The sequence below is a fragment of the Pinus tabuliformis genome, chromosome 5_2 (genome assembly GCF_031772625.1).
Source record: "Pinus tabuliformis cultivar Carrire ecotype Pingquan chromosome 5_2, CPIR1, whole genome shotgun sequence".
NCBI lineage: Eukaryota > Viridiplantae > Streptophyta > Pinopsida > Pinales > Pinaceae > Pinus > Pinus tabuliformis.
The window spans coordinates 37,857,060-37,875,424 of record NC_142306.1 but is presented as its reverse complement, the minus strand read 5'-3'; the positions used below and the strand labels follow the sequence as shown (position 1 = coordinate 37,875,424).

Sequence of the window (18,365 nt, the reverse complement as noted above, 5' to 3'; positions counted from 1 at the left end):
AGGTATAGGCAGTTTGGATTTCAAATACTCCTGGACCTTGGCTTTAGACAATAGATCCATTATAGTCCTCGCAAGCAAATAAATTACTACAGCATAGTGATTCATCAAGATAAAGCATCATTTCTGCAACAGCCAGACAAGGACAGTGATGTGATATTTGGCATGACAACAAGTATTGTGGCTTGATTTCAGAAGTGTGCATCTTGAAAAAAAGATTGGGAGGTTTATTACCTACTGCAAAGTGTGATTTGAAGTTTCTTCACCAATAGTTGTCAATATATGACAAAGTTTCTCACCATAAGACTGGTTGTAAGTCGTTTATCGTTTGAGTATCGGTATCATGCACTAAGCCAATGATTGATTTATCACCTTGTTGACAAACCCTATATTGCAATCCTGAACCGAAGTACAGTGACACCATGATGCGACTTTAGTATGACATTTAATTACATGACAGTGTCATATGACAACATAGTGACCTGAACTAAGACACTGACTATAGATACTCAAGTAGAGAAATACTTGAACATTTGTTTTCCTAAAACCTAAAGACTATAAACTCAACAGTGATTTGATGATGCCTCTATAGCAGCCTTGTTGTAGGAAAAAGAAAAATGTAACTGTAATATTCCTAATTAGCCCCAGCTAATTGGAATATTCGATTTTGCCAAATTTTGCCTTCTATAGTTATTTTGTAAATAAAAAAGTGAGAAAGGGGGACATAACTCACTTTTAGAATAAAAGTCACTTCCTAGTAGCACAACGTTGTGACTTAAAGGGGGAGCCAAGGGGGCCAAAAGGGGAACGCAGAAATGGAGCCCACGCAGACACATGGAGGGACTGCGCAAGAGGGGAGGAACACGTGGCAAAAGGGAAATCACGCAGGAAAAGGTGAGCATTGGGATTGAGAGAGGCAGAAGCGATAAAAGAGAGAGGAGCCCCCTCATTTTGATCATTCGGTTATGTGCATTTGTGATAGTTGTTTTGGCTTAGAGCACGCTGGCTGTTTAGCTAGTCTACAGCACTATTTAGTGCATTGAGTGTCTCCGTTCGGAGATCTCACCCTTAACCCCGGGGGACCTCAAGTGCCTGCTCGAGCAAGGTATTTTCGTTGGCATTTCAGCAACAGTATCTTCAGCATTTCATCAGTGGTTTTATCAGTGTTTTGGAGGACTACGCAGCACTGGGAGAGGGACGCAGTTCTTTTTTGGAGCAGTTTGGATTGAGGGTTTGTGGAGGATTTGAGCCGAGGGATTGAGCAAGAGATCAGCTCTTGCTGTTGGACACCTAATCCTCAATGGGTTAGTGTGGAAGCCGAATAGACAAAAGGAGTTCAAGAGACCTTGGGATGTGAAACCAAACGGTCACAATATGTACTATAAATGTATATCTCTTGTTAATAAAAATTGATTCTCATGTTTTATCTTTCATATTTGTTGCTGCCATGTGTGTGTTTAACATGGTATCAGAGCAGGCGTATTCTTGCCCTGCATAATTTCTTTGAGCCATTTGTTTTATGGTCTTTATGAGCAGGTCCTATTTTTAGTATTCCTGCCTTTGTAACTCCATTTTCTGCCTATTTTCCTGTTCTGCCCATATTTCAAAACTGACACCCCTGACCTGGTATTTTCTCTGGGCTCTCTGCCTTGAACGCTGAATGTTGTATGGTGCCTCCACGCAGGAATACACATTGAATGTGTTATTCATTTGAACGCTGCTCCAGAGCATTTGTCAGAACAGAGCATTGTATGCATAACGCTTCATCCGAACCCGCGTGAACCAACGATTCGTCCGTCCTCGCTACCAATGAGATACAGTGCTGAATGATGAAGGACCCAATGGGCTGCGACAGCTGGTGCTCTTAACCATCAGGGGAAGTTTCGTAGTCATCCCTTGCTATCTCTCATTCCGCCAACTGTCTGGATATGTGTCGTGCCTCTGTTTATCTCAGCTTAAATGCTATTGTGTATAACTCAAGGCTTTTTGTTGGGTCATAGTTTCTTTCTCTGAACCTGAATCGGTTTTGTGCGCATGTCGTTTACTGGTAGTTGTAGTAAGCATTTTTTTACCTATCTATTTGGTTTCTCAACCTCTGTTTAAGTGGGTCTGCCCATTTTCCTACCGGAGCTGTCTTGAGAACAAGTATCGTTCTGCAGATGATTCTCGGCCTAAGAAGTGTATGCTGACGGCGGTTGCTTGGGTTCGTTTCGGCTTTAACTGCGGGTTCTCGAGTTTTTCAGAGAGAAGCATTTGAACAATGGTGTTGTTGGCGTAAGATACACTTTTATGCTTTCTGATATATATAAAAATAAACTTCCATACTTTCCAATATATATATCACCACATGTCAGACCAGAGTTCGAAGGGTTCCAAAATCCGTCGATAGGCATGCAATATTGTGACAAAGTAGTTATTAAACTTGTGGTTTTATAATGTCTGCTCAAGATCTCACTGGAAAAGGATTATCTGTGTTTTGGCGGATGCTGGAGCATTTCCATACGGCAGAGACGAGGGAGATCTTATTTCTGTCAAAGATTTATTCTCATGTCGTACGCCAATCATCCACTAGTTATCATTCTGTTTGATGGCTTCAAAGTTCAAAGTGCACCGCAGGAGGTGTTATTATATTGGACATATTCATAAGGACTTGATTTATTTAATGTGATTCGTGAACTCTCTTCTGACTGTCGCCGATCCTTGAAATGCTGACAAAATGCTCTCTTAGAATTTGGTAGAAGTTTGATCGAGGAGTCAAATGGTATGAAAGTGTTGTTCGGTAAAATTTTATGACAATGTTGGCTTTCTGCTTTCTTGGAACAAGTGGAACGCAACGTTTGCTGCTTTCTTGAAACACGAGCCACCGATTTTGCCTCAACAGGCTGCAATCTTCTCTGTCTGCGAGAGAGATTCGACGCTGTGAAGATCTGTCTGAGATAACCAAGTTCTGGTACTTTTTTACCATTGCGCCTGTATTTGTCGTGAGACTCTGCGCTTGTATTATTTTGACTTGATTTGGACCAGATTATGTTCGACGTTTCAAAGGCTTGACGTTTCAGTTGACCGGCAAACAGAGATGGAGCGATTATCATAATACAAGCCTGTAAATTCCTGCTGTCAGTGTTGGCGTAAGCTATGTTTTCACCCCATGTTCGCCTCAAAACAACCTCGCACTTGGTGACACTAATGAGGGCACATACGCAGGTTCCTCTCTGAAACGGGGTAGCAGTTTTATTATGAGAACAAGTGAAGATGGAACTATTTCCACTATCAAGTAATACATGAAGTTCAAGATCGGATGATCCAAAACATCAAGGTTTGCACCTTTGTCAAATGCAGAGAAAAACATCATGACGCATCTTATGAAAAAAACAAGTAAAGCAGATTGTAGTAACATAGCCGACCTCTTGCAACTTCTTTTTGCGTCCTGTTGATTCAACTGGAAAACGTCGAAGCATGAAGAACAGTCTGCCACCATAAAGTAAAAACCCCAACGCTGCAAAGAAGGAGACACCTGCAAAGAATAACTTGGAGAGGATCTCAACAACTGGACTAGGGCTCCACCAAGAGTAAATCCATATGCATATCTGAATGAGATAGATGATACCATTGATTGTGATAAAAGCAGGTCTATAACCGTCTACTGATATTGCCCGTGCCTGATAGTATATTTCTGCCCAAAATAGGACCAACAGAGTATACGTGGTAAAAAATAGCAGGCCAGGCATATCAAGCAAAACATGTAGCAAAATCGCAGGTTCCTCTCTGAAATGTGGTAGCATGTATGGTCCTTCTGACGGGTAGCAGTTTTATTCTTGTGGCTAGCATCATACCAGTGGCGTCCAGTGTTTGAGATTGTCCCCACTCTTCCAATTCCTCTTTCAGAACGTTGATTTCCCGGAAACGCAGCCAACATATGATCTGGTAGCCTTTTCAACTTGGAGCAGCCAGTCAAGTGAAGATCACGAAGGTTTGTAAGATTCCCGAACGACTCAAGCAGCGTTAGTGACTTCCCGCTTGCGTACATTCTCAAATGTTTAAGGGAAGTGAGATGAAAGAACTCTTCCAGCAATGATTCCATAGTGCATCTCAGTTCGATCTTTTCAAGTTTCCACAGGATAGTAGTTCACATCAATGATTTTATTCGGGTTTTGAGTAATAATTGATGTAACCTCTCCTAGCTTATCAAAATCAAAGTATCGGTTCTTAGAACCCAGGCTGCCAGCAAGCTTTGAAGGATGAGACTCAATAGGAATACCCTTTTCTCTTACAAATCATGGCAGAGCAATTGATGCCAAATTACAACCTGCACTTTCTGTTGGGCTAGTGTACTCGATAATTTCTGTGCAAAGATTTGAAGACTTGACTGTTCCCAAATTCTGCTAATTGCTCTTCCTGTTGCACGAGTCCTTGTACAACATATAAGAATTGCCAGTTTCTATCTGAGATTCTAAAATTGCAAACCAGAGATTCTGCGCTTGTACAACCTTCCTGGCCTTGCCCTGCTGCTCATTTTTAAGGTGTAAATCAGAGATTGAAAAAAAAAATGGCCAGAATCAGTGAAGTATTAGAGTTCCTTAAAACTCTAATACAGTCTACTACTAATGACACAGTAAAAATCAACAAATCCTCTCTGACTGACATTATAATTTGTCTGCAAAATGCACAAGAGAAGATAGAATTTTTGCAGCTCGAAACTCAGCTACAGCAAGAAGAATTAAAACAGAGGAGTCATCATTCTGAACCTGTTTCTGTTCAGAAGATTGAAACAGACTCCCATAAAGCAGCAGTTGTACATGCAGATGCAGAAACTCAGTGTGCACTTCCCAAGCCCATCATCAAACCTTGGGAACAGCTTGTCCACAACAAGCCGAGAACTGGTCTTGGATATGACAAGGACTTGTCCTTTCATATTCCAGACTACTCAAAGCCCATTCAGTTTCAGAGTGCTGGATTCATTCATGACAGTTCACCTGCTCTTCATTTTGCTCCTCTTCCACAGCGACAACAACAGATTGTGAAATGCCAACACTGTGACTGAGTTGGCCATTTGAAAGATCACTGTTTTGATCTTCATCCATGTAAGCATTGTCATAACACCAATCATTCTTCACACAGATGCTTCAGAAATAAACGTCTTGCAAGAACAAAGATTCATCTTGGATGGATCGCTTCTTGGCAATGGGCATCAACAGCCAAGAAGATATTCCAAACACATGTCAGAACTTGTTCCAGAGTATTGAACAGTCTTGCAGTTGAGTTTTCTCCATCATCTCACCTTGTATCTGACAGGGGGGAAATAATGGTCATTTACAAGCTTCAAAGCCACATCAAGCGAGCCTGAGCCACAACTTGCCACACCAATTTCAGAGTTGTAGCCAAAGACAAAGATGCTCGTGAACATGCCTTCAGTTGGTAATCTGGGACACTTCCCCTAGCAGAAGACTCCAGCTTCTTGCCAGTTTCAGAAGAATTCCAGGAACAAAATTGAGAACACTTCCTCTAGCAGAAGACTCCAGCTTCTTGCCAGTTTTGGAAGAGTTCCAGGAATTGCATTAAGCATTCCAGAGTTTTTGGTCATCCTTAAACCATCACACGTTGAGACTTACCTTTTCCGGTTGAAGTTCTCCCTTTTATGCGGGGTGAGACCTCCCTTTCATGGTTAAAGGTTTCCCTCTTCAAAACAATAGGAGCACTTCCTCTAATAGAAGACTTCAGCTTCTTGCCAGTTTTGGAAGAGTTCCAGGAACTGCACTAAGCATTCCAGTGTTGGTGGTCATCCTTAAACCACCACCTTTTTTACCAACATTTCAGAGAGCACATTCAGCCTAGTGCTGCCATGCATTTTTGCACATTTTGTATTACAGCTCTCTTCTTGGACTCATACATAACCCTTCAGATTAAGGGGGGGAATGTTGGACACCTAATCCTCAATGGGTTAGTGTGGAAGCCGAATAGACAAAAGGAGTTCAAGAGACCTTGGGATGTGAAACCCAACGGTCACAATATGTACTATAAATGTATATCTCTTGTTAATAAAAATTGATTCTCATGCTTTATCTTTCATATTTGTTGCTGCCATGTGTGTGTTTAACACTTGCATATTGGAGGAGTTTGGCAGAGTTCTGGGCTGAGTTTCGGAGGGTTCTATTCAGTGGCAGCGCAGAGCAGTGAGGAACTGCGCAGAACCCCAAGGGGGTGATTTTCGGGGGTCGGCCATTCCAGGAAAGCTTTCTGGGTTTTTCTGGGTTTCTTGAGTAGAGTCCGATTCTAGAGTTTCAGCTTTTTCTAAGGAGGGGAGCAGTCCCAAATCCTCGTTTGATTTCTAACAGCAGCAGCAACGCAGCAGTTTTCCCAGCAGCTTGGACGCAGATCAGAGAGGGGTCATTCCTTTGCTATTTTGAGTGTATTTCTTCACTTGCCTTGTGCAAGTAGAGGTGCCATCTTCCTGATCACCTCCTGTACTCATTTTATTACTCAGTATAATAAAATGGCTTAGCATTCTCTTTGCGTTTCTTGTGTATCTGTTTATAGTTTATTTGATATATATAGTATCATTGTTACTTGTACCTCTGTGAGCATTCTCGGCTATTATACCACTTGTGTGTTTCTATTATACTCTTAGACAGAGTCTGGAAAGGGCCAGGTAGCCTCCGGATCTCGTCCTCTTTTTAGAGGCGACATATCTGGTAAATGCCCTCCCAGTCCATCTCTGGTTGGAGTTTGCTTGTGTTTGGGGTATATTCCTGATAAGGGATATTACAGTGGTATCAGAGCATAGATCTGGCTCAGCCTGTGGAGCTAGCAATCTATGACACCGGGGGAGAAACCCTATATCTGTTACAGAGGTCGGAGATACAGAGACATTGGGCGTAGGTTGGAGAATACCTACGGAGAGGGAGACTGTGTTCCGGTGGTGGACGCAGAATAGGAGGAGCCAGTGGTGGACGTAGAGCAGGAAGCTCCAATGGCAGATGATGACGAGAAGAGATCTGTGGATATGCTCTTCAAATCAGTGCAGGATCTGTCGAGGCAAATTGAGGTGATGGGGCAGATATTCACGGCAGTAGAGGCCAGATAGCGTGAGAGCCCACGGGTTTTCTAGGTTTGTGAGGGATCGGGTGCATCCCACCATTTGCCAGAGCAGCGTGATACTGCGCAGCAGGTGGCCTCACATGCCCCTACACGCTCTACCATGCCCACTTTCTTAGGAGCAGACACGGGGGCCGTAGCCCAGCAGGAGGCAGAGCCTGGACACATGGGTGATTATTTTGCAGAGTACCAGGCCTATGGGCAGGAGTTCAAGGAAGCCCTCTCATTCCGTGATTTTGTTCAGCTCCAGCGGGATAGTAGACCCCGCAACCATCACAGAGGGTACTGACATTATCATGATGGTGACACCCACCATGCAACGAGTAGATTCCACTTGCCTACGTTTGATGGCTCATCAAACAGTTCGGCAAAGTCTTGGGTGGAGAAGCTGGACATTTATTTCCAGCTTAACCAGATGTCGGAGACAAAGGCCATCAAGGTGGCGACATTGCATTTGGATGGTGAGGCCCAGGATTGGTGGTTTCATGGGATGGTTACACTAGGACACTCCATGGTGACGACATATGCCGAGTTCACCAAGAGATTAATGGAGCGATTTGATCGGAGGGATCCAGAGCAGCATTTTGTTGAGCTAACAAGGCTCTAACAGACGGGGAGCCCAGAGACCTACATTGCAGATTTCTTGAGAGTCTCAGCGATGGTGCCAGATCTATCCACAGCACAGAGGATCTATATGTATGTTGAGGGGTTAGCAGAGCCACTTCGGGGTCTAGTCAAATCCGCTAGACCAACCACCCTTCAGGATGCTATCAGCAGGACCCGGGACCTACAGGATGTCTTACCCAGGACCCGGACACCTTACCCCCAAAGACAGACTTTCTAGTCTAAGGGGAAGGATGTGAGGATTCCACCTCCAAAGGGGAATCCAGGACGAGTACAGATTGACGATGATGTCAAGAGGGAGCTAAAGAAGAAGCGGTTGTGCTTCACATGTCAGGAGCCATGGGCACCAGGGCATAGATGTGCTGCTGGCAAGGCACATTTCATTGAGGTTTTCTCCGAGAGCAGTGGAGAAGAGGATGACGAGGATGGTGTGGAGGCAGGAGATAGCCATGATGGACAGGGACCTTTGCCACCTCCACCGCCAGCAGCAGGTGGTGCATCTTTTGCACCCACCGAAGGGGCCCTTGCCGCATTGCGAGGAGTTCCCAAGTATCTGACGCTACACGTACGAGGGACGGTACGTGGCCAGCGAGTGTCAGTTTTGGTTGACAGTGGGGCGACCCACAACTTCATCGATGCACAGATGGTTGAGCAGAGAGGCATACAGACAGAGAGCTTCGATGGGTTTTCAGTCTTGGTCCCAAGAGATCAGACCATGACGTGTGCTTGATATGTTCCAAAGCTTTCAGTGATGATGGGCACCTACACATTGACTGACCACTTTTTCGTGGTCGATATTCCGGACACCAACATGATACTGGGTGTTCAATGGCTCATCACTCTAGGGAAGGTCACGACGGATTGGAAGACCCTAGAGATGGAGTGGGATGATGAGAAGACAGGGAGGCATGAGAAGATACGGGGATAGCATACGTATCCGCCTCAGACTGTTTCGGCTCATCGGATGGAGGCAGTCTTTCGGAAGGGAGACATAGAGTGGGTAGTAGAGCTGTGTGCATTGGAGGCAGGGACTACAGGGCAGACAGTGCACCCGGAGATACAGTCCATCCTTGACCGGTATGCCATAGTATTTGGGGAGATTCCGCCGGGTCAACCACCGAACCAGGGGTTTGAGCACACTATTGAGCTTGAGCAGGGCATACAGGCAGTGATTACTACCCCCTATAGGCATCCCAAGGCCTATCGGGACGAGATAGAGCGGGCCATTCAAGAGTTGCTAGCTCTTGGGCACATCCGACCGAGCACAAGTCCTTTTGCTTCTTCTGTGGTGTTGGTGAAGAAGAAGGATGGTACATTGAGGATGTGCATTGACTATAGGGCCCTGAACAAGAGGACACTGAAGAACAGGTACCCCATACCCAGGATCGATGAGTTGATGGATGAGTTGAGAGGAGCACAGTTCTTCTCAAAGATTGATTTGAGATCAGGGTACCATCAGATTCGCGTGAGGGAGCAGGACATTCCCAAGACCGCCTTCAGATGTCACTATGGGCACTTTGAGTTTTTGGTGATGCCCTTTGGGCTAACCAACGCCCCAGCTACATTCCAGTCTTGCATGAATCACATCTTCCGTAGTCACTTGAGGAAGTTTGTGTTGGTGTTCTTTGATGATATACTCATTTACAGCAGGACATGGGAGGAGCATCTCCAGCATATTGAGACAGTATTACGCATCTTGGAGGAGCAGCAGTTCTATGCCAAGCTCTCCAAATGTGAGTTCGGGTTGACGAAGATGTTATACTTGGGACACATCATTGGAGTGGATGGAGTGAGGGTCCACGAGGAGAAGATTAGGGCCATCAGAGATTGGCCGGAGCCGAGAAACGTGACGGAACTTCGAGGATTCATTGGCATTTGTACTTACTACCGAAAGTTCGTCAAAGGTTTCTCACAGCTTGTTGCACCCCTGACAGATTTGACGAGGAAGGGGGCATTCAGTTGGTCGGATACAGCGCAGCGAGCCTTTGACAGGCTCAAGGAGGTTATGAGCAGCTTCCCAGTGCTTGCATTGCCAGATTTTACGCAGCCATTTGTTTTGGAGTGTGATGCGTTGGGAGAGGGGATCAGCGCAGTATTGATGCAAGGAGGTCACCCTATAGCCTTTGAGAGCCGGAAGCTCCTTCCGCACAAGAGGTTGTATTCTATATACGACAAGGAGATGCTGGCCATCATGCATGCATTGGCTAAGTACCGGCAGTATTTGGTGGGGAACAGGTTCAGGGTGAGGACTGATCACAACAGCCTCAAGTTCTTTTTGGAGCAGAAGCAGTTGCAGGAGAGGCAGCAGAAGTGGATCAATAAGATCCAAGCATATGACTTTGACATTGAGTATGTCAAGGGTAAGAATAACATGGTAGCAGATGCCCTTTCACGTAGACTAGCCACGTTGTCTCTTATGAGCTTGGATACAGACTGGAGGGCTCGACTCTTAGTAGAGTACTCCAAGGACAAGTTTGCATGTGAGATTCTGGACGGGCAGGTGGCAGATGACAGGTTCAGGGTGATCGATGAGATCATCTATTACAAGGATCAGATCTTCTTGACTGAGGGGTCTCAGCTCAAGAAGAAGATACTCCAGGCATCACATGATTCACCATTGGCAGGCCATCAGGGGTTTACCAAAACCTACAGGGCCATTAGAGAGAGGTTCTCCTGGAAGGGCCTCAAGGAGGACGTACTCCGGCATATCAGGGAGTGCGATGTTTGCCAGTGGAACAAGGGAGAGATGAGCCATCCCGCGGGTTTATTGCAACCGCTACCCATTCCGGAGGGGAAATGGGAGAGCATTTCGATGGACTTCATCACAGGATTGCCCACGGTATAGGGCAAGGATTGTATCTTTGTCGTCGTTGACCGACTGACAAAGTACGCGCATTTCTTTGCCATATCCGCACACTACACAACAGCACAGGTGGCCAAGCTGTTCTCCAAGGAGATCTTCAGGCTACATGGTCTTCCTAAGACCATCGTCAATGACAGGGACATCCGTTTCATGGGCGGGTTTTAGCAGGAGCTTTTCCGGTTGGTGGGGACGGAGTTGACTCCGAGTACCAGTTATCACCCACAGACGGATGAGCAGACAAAGATAGTTAACAAGTGGCTAGAGGGCTACTTGCGTAACTATGTCAGTGGGCAGCAGCGAGCATGGCTGAAGTGGCTGCATCTGGGGGAGTATTGCTACAATACTTCACATCACATATCCATTGGTATGTCACCATTCTATGCCTTATATGGGTATCATCCTTTATCTTTTGTTGACGTGATGTTTGGTGACAGCAGGGCTCCTAGAGCCAAGATTTGGATCCAAGAGAGTTAGGATATCCTCCGAGCTCTCAAGGATAACATGGCTACAGTGCAGAACCAGCAGAAGTTGTATGTCGACAGGGGTCGGGTAGAGAGGCAGTTCGAGGTGGGGGACATGGTCTACCTACGATTACAACCATACCGACAGTCGTCACTGAAGCAAAAGGGGGCTGAAAAGCTCAAGCCCCGCTTTTATGGGCCATACAGGGTGATACGCAGGATTGGACAAGTTGCATATGAGTTGGAGCTGCCCCAAGGCAGCAAGATTCATAACATTTTTCATGTATCATGCCTGAAAAAGGCATTGGGGCAGCAGGTAACAGTGACAGATGAGCTACCACCTATGGATGATGAGGGGCATTTGGTATTGCAACCGGAGGCTATCATTGATACCAGGGAGAGGCAGCTGCGGAGCAGGACGGTCCGGGAATTCTTGGTGAGGTGGAAGAATTTGCCGGATGAGGATGCCACTTGGGAGAATGAGAAGATTTTACAGCATCCATCACTTCAGTTGCTTGAGGACAAGCAACATTTTGCCGGGGAAGATTGTAATATTCCTAATTAGCCCCAGCTAATTGGAATATTCGATTTTGCCAAATTTTGCCTTCTATAGTTATTTTGTAAATAAAAAAGTGAGAAAGGGGGACATAACTCACTTTTAGAATAAAAGTCACTTCCTAGTAGCACAACATTGTGACTTAAAGGGAGAGACAAGGGGGCCAAAAGGGGGATGCAGAAATGGAGCCCACGCAGACACATGGAGGGATTGCGCAGGAGGGGAGGAACACGTGGCAAAAGGGGAATCACGTAGGAGAAGGTGAGCATTGGGATTGAGAGAGGCAGAAGCTATAAAAGAGAGAGGAGCCCCCTCATTTTGATCATTCGGTTATGTGCATTTGTGATAGTCGTTTTGGCTTAGAGCACGCTGGCTGTTTAGCTAGTTTGCAGCACTGTTTAGTGCATTGAGTGTCTCCATTCGGAGATCTCACCCTTAGCCCTGGGGGACTTCGAGTGCCTGCTCGGGCAAGGTATTTTCATTGGCATTTCAGCAGTCGTATCTTCAGCATTTCAACAGTGGTTTTATCAGTGTTCTGGAAGACTGCGTAGCACTGGGAGAGGGACGCAGTTCTTTTTGGGAGAAGTCTAGATTGAGGGTTTGTGGAGGATTTGAGCCGAGGGATTGAGCAAGAGATCAGCTCTTGCATATTGGAGGAGTTTGGCAGAGTTTTGGGCTGAGTTTCGGAGGGTTCTATTCAGTGGCAGTGCAGAGCAGTGAGGAACTGCGCAGAACCCCAAGGGGGTGATTTTCGGGGGTTGGCCATTCCAGGAAAGCTTTCTGGGTTTTTTTGGGTTTCTTGAGTAGAGTCTGATTCCAGAGTTTCAGCTTTTTCTGAGGAGGGGAGCAGTCCCAAATCCTCGTTTGATTTCTAGCAGCAGCAGCAACGCAGCAGTTTTCCCAGCAACTTGGACGCAGATCAGAGAGGGGTCATTCCTTTGCTATTCTGAGTGTATTTCTTCACTTTCCTTGTGCAAGTAGAGGTGCCATCTTCCTGATCACCTCCTGTACTCATTTTATTACTCAATATAATAAAATGGCTTAGCATTCTCTCTACGTTTCTTGTGTATCTGTTTATAGTTTATTTGATATATATAGTATTATTGTTACTTGTACCTCTGTGAGCATTCTCGGCTATTATACCACTTGTGTGTTTCTATTATACTCTTAGACAGAGTCTGGAAAGGGCCAGGCAGCCTCCGGATCTCGTCCTCTTTTTAGAGGCGACATATCTGGTAAATTCCCTCCCAGTCCATCTCTGGTTGGAGTTTGCTTGTGTTTGGGGTATATTCCTGATAAGGGATATTACAGTAACAGTGACTAAACAGTTGGAATTATGATTTGTGACAATTGACTATTATATATAAGACATTGACATAACTTATGTGACTTTTCTTTGAAAATCTGGAAGCGTCCTTTGTATATTTTTTTAGTTAACTATTGTGGTGATGTTGCTGTGATGAAAGTTGATGACAAGACTCTTGTTATGAGCCTTTATTGTATGACATTCATCCTTGAAAATCACCTACAGGACTGTCCTATTGTTATAGCAAAACAGTGACATGACCTTAACTTGAAACAGTGACATAATCATAAAACAGTGACCTTATAATGACTGTATATTGACTTGTTAACGACAGTGTTCATGTGATGATAGCTGCAATCCTTAGTGTAATAATTGACACAGAGATACCTGAGCAGTGACCTATTCACTCTCAAGATATATTATATCTCAACGATTATTTTGGTGTCTCTCTGAAATCTTCGGACCATTGAAGAAATCACAGGACAGAGAAGGTTTTTGATGATTATATCAGTTAGGGCATACACAAACTTGAACACAAAACCACTTCTCCAAAGTGTGGCCTTGTATTAACTAACTCTATGGATGATTTCCAACATTTATGAAAGCAATCCAAGCCACACTTCTTGAACAGCAACTCGGCATCATCTAAGACCTGTGTTTTTCAGCTTCCAGAGGTAAGAAAGAACAAGTTTTTTTGGCACTTTATTTCTGTCTGATTTGGGTGGTTTGTTGGCATAAAACAGGAGTGTTTTGAGTACGTTTTTGAGGCCTTATCTCTTGACTAAGTGCCTTAGATTTCCGGCCCTATTAGGGCACATACTCTACAGGTCTGAATACTTAGGCTTTTGTGCATTCAACCTAGGGTTTCGCAGGCCTAATACCCTCCTCGGCCTCCCAACAAGAATCTACTCCAGGACAGCGATTAGTGTTTAAAGGTATAGGCAGTTTGGGTTTCAAATACTCCTGGACCTTGGCTTTAGACAATAGATCCATTGTAGTCCTCGCAAGCAAATATATTACTACAGCATAGTGATTCATCAAGATAAAGCATCATTTCTGCAACAGCAAGACAAGGACAGCGATGTGATATTTGGCATGACAACAAGTATTGTGGCTTGATTTCAGAAGTGTGCATCTTGAAAAAAAGATAGGGAGGTTTATTACCTACTGCAAAGTGTGATTTGAACTTTCTTAATCGATAGTTGTCAATATATGACAATGTTTCTCACCATAACACTGGTTGTAAGTGGTTCATCGTTTGAGTATCAGTATCATGCACTACGCCAATGATTGATTTATCACCTTGTTGACAAACCTTATATTGCAATCCTAAACCGAAGTACAGTGACACCATGATGCGACTTTAGTATGACATTTAATGACATGATAGTGTGATATGACAACATAGTGACCTAAACTAAGACACTGACTATAGATACTCAAGTAGAGAAATACTTGAACATTTGTTTTCCTAAGACCTAAGGACTATAAACTCAATGGTGATTTGATGATGCCTCTGTAGCAACCTTTTTGCAGGAAAAAGAAAAATGTAACAGTGACTAAACAGTTGGACTTGTGGTTTGTGACAATTGACTATTAGATATAAGACATTGACATAACTTATGTGACTTTTCTTTGAAAATCTGGAAGCGTCCTTTGTATATTTTTTTAGGTAACTATTGTGGTGATGTTGTTGTGATGAACGTTGATGAAAAGACTCTTGTTATGAGCCTTTATTATATGACATTCATCCTTGAAAATCACCTACAGGACTGTCCTATTGTTACAGCAAAATAGTGACATGACCTTAACTTAAAACAGTGACATAATCATAAAACAGTGACCTTATAATGACTGTATATTGACTTGATAACAGCAGTGTTCATGTGAGGATCGCTGCAGTCCTTAGTGTAATAATTAACACAGAGATACCTTAGCAGTGACCTATTCACTCTCAAGACATAGTATATCTCAACGATTTATTTTGGTGTCTCTCTGAAATCTTCGGACCACTGAAGAAATCACAGGACAGAGAAGGTTTTTGATGATTATATCAGTTAGGGCATACACAAACTTGAACACAAAACCACTTCTCCAAAGTGTGGCCTTGTATTAACTAACTCTATGGATGATTTCCAACATTTATGAAAGCAATCCAAGCCACACTTCTTGAACAGCAACTCGGCATCATCTAAGACGTGTGTTTTTCAGCTTCCAGAGGTAAGAAAGAACAAGTTTTTTGAAACTTTATTTGTCTGATTTGGGTGGTTTGTTGGCATAAAACGGGAGTGTTTTGAGTACGTTTTTGAGGCCTTATCTCTTGACTAAGTGCCTTAGATTTCCGGCCCTATTAGGGCACATACTCTATAGCTTAGGCTTTTGTGCATTCAACCTAGGGTTTCCGCAAGCCTAATACCCTCCTCGGCCTCCCAACAAGAATCTACTCCAGGACAGCGATTAGTGTTTAAAGGTATAGGCAGTTTGGATTTCAAATACTCCTAGACCTTGGCTTTAGACAATAGATCCATTATAGTCCTCGCAAGCAAATAAATTACTACAGCATAGTGATTCATCAAGATAAAGCATCATTTCTGCAACAACTAGACAAGCACAGCGATGTGATATTTGGCATGACAACAAGTATTGTGGCTTGATTTCAGAAGTGTGCATCTTGAAAAAAAGATAGGGAGGTTTATTACCTACTGCAAAGTGTGATTTGAACTTTCTTCACCGATAGTTGTCAATATATGACAATGTTTCTCACCATAAGACAATGGTTGTAGGTGGTTCATCGTTTGAGTATCAGTATCATGCACTAAGCCAATGATTGATTTATCACCTTGCTGACAAACCTTATATTGCAATCCTGAACCAAAGTACAGTGACACCATGATGCGACTTTAGTATGACATTTAATGACGTGTGATATGACAACATAGTGACTTGAACTAAGACACTGACTATAGATACTCAAGTAGAGAAATACTTGAACAATTGTTTTCCTAAGACCTAAAGACTATAAACTCAATAGTGATTTGATGATGCCTCTGTAGCAGCCTTGTTGCAGGAAAAAGAAAAATGTAACGGTGACTAAACAGCTGGACTTGTGATTTGTGACAATTGACTATTAGATATGAGACATTGACATAACTTATGTGACTTTTCTTTGAAAATCTGGAAGCATCCTTTTTATATTTTTTTAGGTAACTATTGTGGTGATGTTGCTGTGATGAACGTTGATGACAAGACTCTTGTTATGAGCCTTTATTGTATGACATTCATCCTTGAAAATCACCTACAGGATTGTCCTATTGTTACAGCAAAACAGTGACATGACCTTAACTTGAAACAGTGACATAATCATAAAACAGTGACCTTATAATGACTGTATATTGACTTGATAACAACAATGTTCATGTGATGATAGCTGCAGTCCTTAGTGTAATAATTGACACAGAGATACCTGAGCAGTGACCTAACATACATTCTTGACAGTGAATTAAATAAACATGACATTGAATTTACATGATATGACAATGTTGTATTTGAGTTGATTTTTGCAATAACCATATTACAGTCCTATGATGACATTCATACTTGATGCAACATCTCACTTTGAATTGACAATGTCATAAGCACTCCATGATGCTTTGACCTTGAGAAGTGGACTTGACTTGATTAGGAGCAGACTTGTTTGACACCAATAGTAATTGTACATTTAAGTGACCTTACAAATGCTTTGCAATATCTTGACTATACCATGTTACGTAACTATTGATAAGACATCTGACTAAGTTGACTTATTTCACTTGACCATTTGACTTGATTTATGGGAGTTGGTCTTGACCTAGGGTTTCTAGTATAACCTTGGATTTCTAGTATGACCTAGGGTTTCACCTATATGACCTAGGGTTTCTAGGGATTTGTGTACGATGACATATTTGTGATCTTGCAGGGTAGCAAGCAGTGAAGGGAACATCCTCCAGTTATACAACCTATTGGAGAAGGATGGATAGCAGGGCTTGACCAGTCAAACAACATGCTTACTTATATGCTAGTACCTCTCTGGGGACAGAGTTTGAAATCACTGATTGCAGGGCATTGGGATGACCTGAGGCACCTTGGTTTGTGCCATCATTTGATAGCAGTGCCAGATGGTTGTAGCATCATGTGCAACCTGATGATAGTAGTATTTGACATTCAGTGGCAACCGACAGTTACACAGTGATTTGCAGTAACAATAATGACAGGTATGCAGTAACAACGATATGCAGTGTGTAGTGACAGTGATGTGTAGTTATACAGTGATAGTTTGATTTGTAGCATCGTACAACGACCAGTTTGTGGGAACAGTGATCAGCGGCTACCAAGATTCAATATCTATTCTACATTTTCCTTACAGTTATTCTACATTGATTCAGAGTACAAGGGATCTAATGTGAAAATTGTGAAACGTGATCTACCGACTCTTCACGATGATTAGAGTCACCCTTTCAGGTTGTGGCCTGAGAACACTTCAAGCTATGTTGCAGGAAACGTAGGGCAAGGGGGCGTTTCCGTACGGAAACGAGTACGAAACGCTGAAATGCGTGTGGTACGGCCTTGAAACGCGTTTCAGGTCGTACTGCCATGTTTCATGAAACTGAAACGTGGCCAGTACGGCCTGAAACGCGTTTCAGGGCCGTACGACTCACGTTTCAGCATTTTACTTGTGTTTTTATTTTTATTTTTTTTTCATTTGTTTTCTAATTTATTTTTAGGTTATCCTAGTGACTTCTAGATGCCTGTCTAAAGTTATAAAAGTGAACTTTTGCCCTAGTGTTGATATGCAGTTCATCAAGAAGTTTGAGGCATATGCAGTTCATGGTAATGTTAAATTCTTATTTTCATCCTTTTACTTAAATTTTTAACATTACCATGAAATGACTCAGGATGTTTGAGAGTGCTTTCGCCCTCATTGGATTTCATATGGAGAAAAGTAGAATTTTAGATCTCACTCAAAATCCAGCAGACTTATTTGTTTTTCAGGATTTCAGGATTGGGGGGATTACAATGTTTCCATTGGATTTTATCATGTACTAGGGTATGGAACTTGTATTTAATCAAGAGAACCAAGCCCTCTATGCAGGGGAGACTCCCAATAATCAAGAGCATGTAGGGTACTAGGGTATGAAACTTGTATTTAATCAAGCGCACTAAGGTCGTTCGACTATGTAGGAGGAGACTCCCAATCAAGCACGAGACAAGAAATTAGAAATTTCTCGTGGCTGATTTTGGATATTTCTATTTTCATTATGTGATCATTCATCAGTAAATGTGATGTAAATTTAGAGACTTATAGTTTATGCATTGACAATTGACAATTTTATCATAATTTAATAAATTAGAATGTATCAGCGCACGGGGCTTTGGATTAACGATGAATGGGTGCGCTGTTAAGGCACTCCTTGCGATAGGTCACCAGTT

The 18,365-nt window shown here is 43.2% G+C and overlaps 1 protein-coding gene and 1 pseudogene across 6 annotated transcripts in view; both read right to left on the bottom strand.

Annotated features, from left to right (window-relative positions):
* The window catches only part of LPA3 (Low PSII Accumulation 3), a 333,567-nt gene that overhangs the window by 262,905 nt on the left and 52,297 nt on the right, over positions 1 to 18,365 (bottom strand). The gene's annotated exons all lie outside the window — the stretch shown is intronic.
* On the bottom strand, positions 3,155 to 3,779 carry LOC149157496 (tobamovirus multiplication protein 3 pseudogene; annotated as a pseudogene).